This window comes from Eurosta solidaginis, chromosome X (assembly GCF_040869045.1).
Source record: "Eurosta solidaginis isolate ZX-2024a chromosome X, ASM4086904v1, whole genome shotgun sequence".
In the NCBI taxonomy this organism is placed as follows: Eukaryota; Metazoa; Arthropoda; class Insecta; order Diptera; family Tephritidae; genus Eurosta; species Eurosta solidaginis.
The window spans coordinates 17662884-17671191 of NC_090324.1; the positions used below are offsets into that span (position 1 = coordinate 17662884).

Sequence of the window (8308 nt, forward strand, 5' to 3'; positions counted from 1 at the left end):
GACAAGAGGTTCTACATCAACGAAGACGTAGACCTCATACTGAGCGGTCCGAAAACGAATGTACTAAATACACTTTTGGCCCAAGAGACAGTGTTCGGTTGGATACTAACCGGTCGCATCGAAGCACCGAGTCCAACGAAGAGCATCACGTCATTCTACAACGAAGTTGCCTTAGACAATCAATTAAACGCTTTCTGGGAGGTAGAAAATGTGCCCAAAAATAAAATGCTTAAAGAAGAAGAAAGCTATTGTGAACAATTATTTAAAGACACAACAAAACGTGATGAAAGTGGAAGATATACAGTTTCAATGCCATTCAGGCAGGATTATCTTGCGAATATTAATTTAGGACCATCAATTAACGCGCATGTTCACAATTCTTTAGAAATGAAGGGCGTTTACTAAAAAACCCAGAGTTAGGGAAAGAGTATGTTCGGGTGTTGTCAGAATACGAAACGCTGGGACATATGCGAAAAATCAAAAGCAATATTCCATCCGACGATTCGGATAATTATTTCTTGCCCCACCACGCCGTTGTAAAGGCGGGAAGTACCACTACCAAGGTGCGCGTCTTCTTCAACGCGTCAAGTCCGACGGCAATTGGAATTAGTCTAAACGACATATCTACCCATTTTTATCTTACGTTGGCGACTGTATCGGTTCGTCTTTAATAGCGAATCGAAAAGATGTATAGGCAAATTGGGGTGAACGAAAATCAACACCAAATTTCAACGGATTGTCTATCGCACCTCCCCGAACGACCCTATCAGCCTTTTCGAGCTAAAGACTGTTACCTTCGGAGTGAACTGCGCTCCATATCTGGCGATAAGAACACTCCTACAACTGGCCGAAGATGTAGCAAATTTGCTAACATACTGAGGGAATGCATGTATGTAGATGACGTGCTAAGGTGGACACACAATCACATCAACCATTAAAGCAAGAGATGAAATTCGTCAAGTCCTACACTCGGCGGGCTTCCCACTACGCGAATGAACGTCAAATTCAGGGGAAATTCTTAAGGATATACCTTCAGCAGATCTGCTCAATGAAAATTTCCTGGCATTCGAAGATACCAGCTCAGTCAAGGCATTAGGCATTCGATGGAATGCCCATTCCGATATCTTCTATTTTAAATCAGGCGCGTTGGAAAACCCTGAAAACATTACGAAACGAACGATAGTATCGGCAATCGCCAAACTTTTCGACCCCTTATGATGGCTTGCACCAATGGTCATCGTGGCGAAAATACTCATGCAGGGTATATGGTTAGAGAGCAAAGCTTGGGACGAACCAGTATCGACTAGTACATTGGAACGTTGGAAAATTTTCACAGAGCAGTACCACGAGATAGACAACCGCGATGGGTCAATTTCACGCCAGAGGACGACATCGAAATACATGGCTTTTGCGATGCATCGGAAAATGCATATGCAGTAGCAATCTACATGCGCGTAAAAAGGGACATAAAATTTTCACAAATCTATTGCTAGCCAAAAGGCGGCCACCGTGGTGTGATGGTAGCGTGCTCCGCCTGCCACACCGTATGCCCTGGGTTCGAACCCCGTGCAAATCAACATCAAAATTTTAGAAATAAGGTTTTTCAATTAGAAGAAATTTTTTCTAAGCGGGGTCGCCCCTCGGCAGTGTTCGGCAAGCGCTTCGAGTGTATTTGTGCCATGAAAAGCTCTCAGTGAAAACTCATCTGCCTTGCAGATGCCGTTCGGAGTCGGCATAAAACATGTAGTTCCCGTCCGGCCAATTTGTAGGGAAAATCAAGAGGAGCACGACGCAAATTTGAAGAGAAGCTCGGCCTTAGATCTTTTCGGAGGTTATCGCGCCTTACATTTTTTTATTTTTTTATTGCTAGCCAAAACCCGAGTAGCCCAAGTGAAGACTATATCACTTCCACGTCTAGAACTCTGTGGAGCATTTCTGCTCGCAGAAATAATTGAATCCATTTTTAGGAACATCAGAATGGACCTGTAAACCTGCGTCTATGGACGGATTCAACCATTGTGCTCGCATGGATAAGGAAGCCGCCATGTTCCTGGTCCACCTTCGTCGCACATCGGATCACCAAGATCATCGACATGGTCGGTAACAAGGACTGGCTGCACGTGGACTTAGAATCTAATCCAGCGGATTTGGGAAGCAGAGGACTACTAGCGTCCAATATGGTCAACAATTCGTTGTGGTGGCAGGGACCTTCTTGGCTGCAAGAAGAAAATTCCCACTGGCCAGCACAAGACACCGAATACAAAACATTCATTGAGGAGAAGAGGGCAAAAACATATGCCACGACAAGGGTAGATCAAATAGATATTCTCACCGATTCTCAAATTTACCCAGGGCTTTGAAGGTTCTATCCTATGTTAGGAGATTTTATGAAAGAACTCACCCAAGAACAAAAGCCTCGTTCCACGAAAAGTCGGTCATAATCTCAGCCGATGAAATGAAGGCAACGACTCACGCGTTAATTAAAGTATGTCAAAAACGATTCTACAGTACAGAATACGTAAAACTGAAAAATGGGGAACCCATTAATCGAAAGAGTGAAATACTGTCACTCAATCCATACCTCGACAAAGATGATATTATTAGAACAGGGGGCGTCTAGGAGCTTCAAAAGACTTGTCATATAACGAGCGTCATCCGGTCGTTTTGCCTTACAATTGTAGGCTGTCTCGCCTTACAGTCATGATGGCTCATCGTGACTCCCTTCATGGGGAGAACCAGCTCATGCTCCGTCTCATCCGAACCCAATACTGGATACCGAACGTCAAGACATGATCAGAGCTATTATCCACAATTGCAAAACCTGCATTATTCACCGAAAGCAGGCGCAGTCCCAACTTACGATCCGAATTTAAAGACTTTCTGGCAGAAAGCTGAGACAAAACAGTCTCAAAGTACAGCCATCAAGCATTAACCTGGCATTTTATTCCCGCCGCTTCTCCACATATGGGCGGCTTGTGGGAGGCGGGAGTGACGAGCTTCAAAAGCCACCTCAAAAAGATCGCGTCTCCCCATAAGTACACCATGGAGGAGTTCCAAACACTTTTGTGCAGGATTGAGGCGTGCCTCAACTCGCGCCCACTCAGTCCAGGGTCGAATGACCCAACGGATCTGGAACCACTAACCCCAGGACATTTCCTAACCGGTAGCCACCTACTAGCTCCGCCAGAACCAGATGCTAGTGAGAGCTCTGCCTCGATGATCAATCGGTGGCAGAAACTCAAAGCCCTCCATCATACTTTCTGCAAGCGATGGAAGGTGGAATATCTATCCGAACTTCAAAAACGAGTGAAGTGGAAGCAACCAAAACAAAACATACAAGTGGGAGATCTCGCTGTCTTCGAAGAGGACAATTTATCTCCCAACGAATGGAGGTTAAGTCGAGTCGTCAACGTACACCCCGGCGAAGATTACCGAGTTCGCGTAGTCGACCTCATAACCGCGAAGGGTCAAGTCAGACGACCTTTGGTCAAACTGATCCTTCTTCCAACGGATGAGATGGATTGCGAGAAGGCCAAGAGCTCCTCATAACAATCCCTCCGTTCCTCTCCCTCCTTTCCAAACTCCACCTTCCTATCGAGAATCCACCAAAAATCCAGCTCTCGTTCACCCGAAACGAGGCCCATAACCTAACGCAGATCCGATATCTGCCAAAGAATATAAAGATCCACGGCCTGTTTTGTTTCCAATTTTTAAAGAAGCAACCCACAACTCACTCGTTATCCCATAACGAGGACAACAGAAAAGCCTACCGCAGAAGGGCGAACCGATCTGCCACAGAATCTATTTATATTTTAAAATTTCCAACAAAACAACCCACATTCACTCGCTCACCCCGAGCGGGGACAAAGAACCAACGCACAAGGCCAACAGAATTTATCAAAAAACATCTCAACACCTAAAATCTTGAACTAACTACTAACCACCCAACAATCTCATTAAAGAAAAAAGGGGTTCACAGAAATAGACATTAAGTTTACAAGACGATGTTTTTCCTCGATTAAATTTACCTTTCTTTCAGACGTTTTGTAAACGCTTAATTTGTATAAACTTACTTAACGTCATTTGCAAACCCATTTACAGGAATGCCTGTTGGGAATGTAAATAACTCTGCCTCATTGGCAACTACTACCACCGATCATGCCACCGGTGATGTATCACCAGCATCCAAATTCGTGGAATCTGAAAAATGGGGCGAATTAAATTGCCCAGGTTTGTAAACTAACACAAACAAATTTTAATGGTTAAAGCTCCCAGCCATCATTTTTTCCTGTTTTTTAAATTCTGATCGAAAAATATTTAAATATCATAACCCAAGATGATTGAAAACGTTCAAATTTAAAAGCATTTTCTCTTCGAAAATTAATGTCGCGCCGGGAGAAAATGTACCCCACATTTGATTATTCTGTTTGTTGACGTTTATGAAATATTAAAATTTAATCATCATGAGGCTTCAAAGTAATTCCAAAAAGTGATCTAGAAATTTTTTTCAGTTTTGATCATCAAAAGTATTCAGATCCGATTATTTCCTTTGTTCAGTTGTATGATAACTCATTATTTCGTCAGAAAGAGTCATAAAATTGTACTCATATGTAGGGAAACTCAAAATTTAATCACAGAAATGCTGAGTGGGGGTATTTCCAACCATTGTGGTTGAAGATGAAATTCTTGTATGTATATAAATACAAACATATGGGCAGACATATGACTGTGCGAATATCTATGGTTCGTAATTGTTAAAAATTATTTATGTAAGACTCGCAGTACCACAAACAAAAAAAACCGAAATATCCAACACGCTAAAATATTTGCCATGTTGGCATTTTATATTTGCATAAGTGGTTTTAGGAACTGGTACTGCGATAACGCAATACCATAGGTACCCTATGAGAAGATAAGCGCAAATGTCCTATTGCTATAAATTAGTTTTTATACGCTAAATTTTTTGCGTATTGTTGCGTTGCACAATTGTTATACTAGAATGTGCCTTTGAATGTTCAAGATTTATTTACTCGAGTTTCCTTTTAAACTCGAAGCATTTACAGAAATGCTTGTTGCGAAATCACATTTATTTGAGCCTCAAACTAAGGCCATAATACGGCTTACAAAAAGTGAAGAAGCATGTTACTTACATTCCGGTCGCAAAATTTCTCTTTGGTACAACATCTTCTGCTTGATTTCAACCACAGTGCTGCTACTTGCTCGATATCACTACACACATAGCAAACTGCTACCCGCGCTGTCGCACTGTATCTAGAATGTAGGGGGTTTGAGCGAGGAAAATTTATTGTATATCACACATATGAACATATGGGAAATGCATTTCACTTACCTCGTTGAACGTTATCCAACCAATATCACCCGATATTCCAACCCCTTCCATATCATTGTGAAGCCTGTAGACGCGCTTGCGGTTGAACACGACTGATCGACACCTAGGCTGAGCAACGCTTGAGCATGTTGTTGGCAGCTCGGTTTGTCTGTTATTTAGTAAACAGGCTTTTGACGACGAAGCGGACAGTTGCATAGCTGAAAAACTTTTAGATATACGTTGATCTGGACTCACTAAGCCAAAACGTCCTCTTAAATCATTCTAAATTTCTAATAAGTTTGTCATTTCACTAGTGCGCCCAATCAGATCAAGCTGTTCTAACAATGCCAACGTACCACAGGCACATTCTATATAATAATCAATAAAAATCCAACGGGTATAAGGCGAATCAAACCATTCCGTTAGATTGCGAGGACAATGAGCTGGAAAACGTTTATGTAGGATATGATACATGACATTTTTCAAAGGGATATGATGTAAGTGCAATTTCGGAGCGCATCAAATGCCAAACGTTTAAAAGTATACGACCACAAAGTTTCATCTCGACCTCAAAATCTGTGAAATGTTTACGATCTTCTTCTATATATTCACGTACTTTCTGTGAGGGTACACGTGACAATAATGGTGCAATCTTAAAATCAAGTTGCTTTGAACGCTCTAACACAAAACCCCATGATGCAGTCTCATTTTCATAGCCACCATATATATCCGGATCCCAATGCCTACACAATTCAACAAGCGCTTCGAATGCTTCATTCTCGGTTTGTACGAAGCGCATTGAGATATTTGTATAGCCACCTGTGCCGAACAAGCGATAATTTTCTTCAATATTATAACTTTCTATATCTTTAACAATCATGCAACCGCAAGTCGTTTTTAGCTTTTGGCTTGCAGCGTTTGTGATGTCATGGGAGAGCGATGCTGTATAGCATAAAACAAACAACGCACTTCATCGATCGCAGGATCGGGTAGCAAATTTCCACGTGAAGGCACGAATAGTTAGAGTATAATTGTTGTTATATAGTTACCCTCCACATCAGATTTAGCTTGCTGCAAGTTCTCCAAATTCACTTTGAAACCAAATGCTGTACTCAGCGAGGTAGAGCTTAAGCCAAAACTGAGCTCATGAGACGTTGATTTTTCTTTGATCTGGAATTCTTTTATAAATGAATTTCATTTCATTGCATTTAATACTGACTTAGCACAATGCGTGCATCACAGCCTGAAACTTCATTGGCAGCATAATCTGTGTTAAATGAGCTAATGTATCTGCAAAGGCCACTACCTCATGCTTTAACTATGATGACAGGCGTCAACGGCCTTTTCGAACAACATAACACAACTAAACAACAAGGTGAGATGTATGCTGATAAGTTTAGGGAACTTCTACCCCTCTATACCGATCGCTATTGGTCGAAAATGGGGCAACAAAATGATTTATTGGAATCATTTGTTAAATCGCTTTATTGTTGTACACTCTCAAAAAATGGTGCACTTTATTTCACGGAAAAACTGGAAATATGGACGCCCATTGTAAAGGGACTGGTACTAAGCTCAAAACAAAGTCGTTAAAATGATGTATTGTATCAATTTGTTGTGGAGATAATGCGGCGTATACTTTTTGAATTTAATAAATCGGAGCTAGAGCTATTGGACAATGAGTTGGTGGAAGAAATTACGCAAACTGAGTGGTACCAATTTTTATCATAATGCATTGAATGTATTGCGCTTTTAGCGGAATCGAGGCCTAATGCTGTTTTCTCACAAGTTTCCATTTGAAGCTACTCACTGAAAACCTATTGACATTCTTTACTAGAAACAAAATTTCAACATTAAACCTTGATAAATCGACATTTCAGACTGATTCTGATTACTTATATGCTCAAATATTAATGGCGCTACGTAGCATATTACCTATGTCGATAAGCATGAAGCAAGATGAAGTAATAAAATGTCTTCTTGATGCGGTTGGCATTGTAATCTTGCCCGCCAATGTTGCGGTTGCGCTAATAGTAGCAATATCAGCGAGTCAACTGTTACTTTCTATTTCGACTGTGAAAAGACCAAAATGTTTTTTGGAAACGCTATACGTTGCCCGACTGATACAAGCTGGTCCAAAATTAACGCATTTACCAAGTCAATGTATAGCGAATATTTATAAAAGCCGTCTTGGTTACTTAGCTTTGCCGTGGGAGTACATCGAAGAGCAGCAACAAGATTATACATGGCGTTTTAATCATCTCTGCGAGTACGTAAAATGTGTAGCACAAAATCTTCTTGAGCTTGATATGCACTCATCAGTTTCGAATATTTCATCAGGCCTGCCGAACATTTTGAGTATTTTTAGCGAAGTTTTAGAATACTTTAAGGTCCCCTGCACCTCTACAAAGACATGGTGGCAAATGCATTTAAGCCAATGATTACAAAAACATTAATGATTTCCAACAATTTTGTATTGTGATTTATTGCTGCATATATGTCTTCAGTACAGGGATATCCCACACCACCAACTTGCAAGGAAAATAAAAGAAATTGAATTAATATCGGTGTCACTGGACATCGCGAAGGTGTGACCACTGACGGCGCGGCCGACGCCGCAGTTGGAGCACCCCTTTGCGATGCCGGTACGTACAAACAACAAAAAAAATCCGATACGAAACCAAAGCTTCATCTCCGGCATCTCCACGCCAGTAACCTGAAAAAGAAAATTAATTAATTATTAAAAAGAATATAGTAAATTATCACATAATAAAATTAACTTACTATTTGTTCTCCTCATTGATTACCCCCACCGTACTCAACCATGCGTAAAAATTAAAAGAATGAAGCAACGGCACAATGAATCGAATTTACCGTTTGTTTCAATTCTATGGAATTTACATTATATACATAGGTATGTATAAATGTTCGCGAATATTTTTTTTTCGTTTTTGCCTTTGCTTATACCAGTGCGCAGAC

General features: G+C 40.9%; 2 pseudogenes; both read left to right on the forward strand.

The window, feature by feature from the left end:
• The first annotated feature begins 6556 nt into the window (after window positions 1–6556).
• On the forward strand, window positions 6557–7129 carry LOC137234802 (exportin-6-like; annotated as a pseudogene).
• A 2-nt stretch (window positions 7130–7131) lies between these two features.
• On the forward strand, window positions 7132–7811 carry LOC137234803 (uncharacterized; annotated as a pseudogene).
• Window positions 7812–8308: the final 497 nt, after the last annotated feature.